Here is a 2,184-nt window from a genome sequence, read left to right as displayed (position 1 = left end):
CCCCCACTCCGGCGAGCTACATCTCCTGTTCCGGCGAACCTCAGTTTCCGCGCATGAACAGTACCTAGATCCGGATCTAGATCTGAGACGGTTGTTTTTCCTTCCGAAACCCTAATTATTTTGCTATGTTCATCGTGACGTAACTTTGCATCCGTAGATCTGTTTTGGGCATGTAGCATATCAAAATGTTCGCCTCAGAGAGCACATCATTTCATATCATTGCATCATTTTCATTTGAGTTCATCTTGATGCCCGAAATGCTGTTGGAAGAGAGCTATTTGAGTTAATTGTCAGATCTGCTGCACCAAATAGCTATTTGTCATTTTTTCCATGATTAATGTGTGCATGATATGCCCCTGAGCTCTACATGTGTTTTGTTATATGCTTTGTCATCTTTCCAAAGGTGCTATCCATGTATTTTTGTGATATGTGTGGTGACTAGCACAAGCTTGCAAAGTGGTGCGTTCGTTAATGCTGATTTCAGGGACTTAGAGATTTCACTAAGTCCTTAATTTGTTTTTATCAATATGCCATATGTTCATGTTGTTTCCTAGTGATTCGTGCCTCTTTTGAGGATGATCAGTAAGGATGATTTGTTAATCTTGTAGTGCTCTATCCATCCATGTCTTTGTTTGAAATTATGGAGCAGCCTAGCTTGAGTCAATCGAGCTCTACTTTTGCTATTTCGTGAATCTGGGCAGATTGTCTACTTGTTAGCGATTTTGCCGAGGATGTTGTAGTTGATCCGTGCATGCTATGTTGTTGTTCTTGCCATGTCTATCTTATATAATGTGTATTCTTGGTGGTGTATGCTTAGATTATCATGCCTTGCTCTGTAGCGAGTTAATCGAGCTCATAAACATGCCTACTTGATATCTGATTTGCATGCTCCAGTTTTTCTCTAAGTCTGTGATCTGATTATGTTTTTGTCATGTTCACATGCTTGCAATTGTATTTTCTGTTCCCTTTTGGCTCAAGGTCACTAAGGGACTTTTGTTAAGCTCTTTGAGTAGCTGCATGCCATGCTTTACTTTGCCATGTTAAGCTCCTGTAGCATATAGTTTTCATGCTCCAAAGTGTGCTACCTGATCTGAAATTCCAGGCTTGTGTTAATTTCACTAAGTCTGAGATCTGTTTACCAATTGCACTTTTGCAATGCTTGTTTGAACCTATTTTTTGGATGAATTGGTCGTAGCTCAGTGTTAGTATTTTGTTAAGCATCATGAATGGATCCCTGCCATGTATTTTGTTGCCATGTTTGAGTGTTGTAGCATGTTTGTCTTGTTGCATTTAGATGGCTACTTGCTATTTATCGCAGACCGGTGCCATATTTGTTTTGCTTGCCATTTCCAAACCGTGTCTCCGATTCCGGTGTTCTTTATATCGTTTTCAAGCAAAATCACCTCACTTTTCCAGTGGCACACTTTGATTTCCAAGTTGAGGCCAGGTTCAATTATTCCTTGTCAAATCTTGCATATGCATCACATATCGCATCCCGCATAGCATACCATGTTTGCATCATGTTGTTTGAGCCTTGCACGTGGTTGATTGTGTTCCTCTTGCTTGTTTGTCTTGTTTGGGTAGAGACAAGAGACGAGCTCGCTAACAAGGAGCCCGTTGAGTTTGCTTTCGAGGATCCACTCAACTCTGACAACTTTGCAAGCAAGATGATCATACCCTCGAAATCACTTCTATCTTTGCTTTGCTAGATGCTCGCTCTTTTGCTATGCCTATGCTACGATGCCTACCACTTGCTTATCATGCCTCCCAAATTGCCATGTCAAACCTCTAACCCACCATGTCCTAGCAAACCGTTGATTGGCTATGTTACCGGTTTGCTCAGCCCCTCTTATAGCGTTGTTAGTTGCAGGTAAAGATTGGAGACTGTTCCTTGTTGGAACATTATTTTCTTGTTGGGATATCACTATATTATCTTGTTATCTTAATGCATCTATATACTTGGTAAAGGGTGGAAGGCTCGGCCTTTTGCCTAGTGTTTTGTTCCACTCTTGCCGCCCTAGTTTCCATCATATCGGTGTTATGTTCCCGGATTTTGCGTTCCTTTCGCGGTTGGGTTATAATGGGAACCCCTTGACAGTTCGTCTTGATTTAAAACTCTTCCAGCAATGCCCAACCATGATTTTACCATTTGCCACCTAGCCTATTTTCCCTTGGGTTTCCGGA

The sequence above is a fragment of the Triticum dicoccoides genome, chromosome 2A (genome assembly GCF_002162155.2).
Source record: "Triticum dicoccoides isolate Atlit2015 ecotype Zavitan chromosome 2A, WEW_v2.0, whole genome shotgun sequence".
In the NCBI taxonomy this organism is placed as follows: Eukaryota; Viridiplantae; Streptophyta; class Magnoliopsida; order Poales; family Poaceae; genus Triticum; species Triticum dicoccoides.
This window is presented reverse-complemented; position numbering follows the sequence as displayed.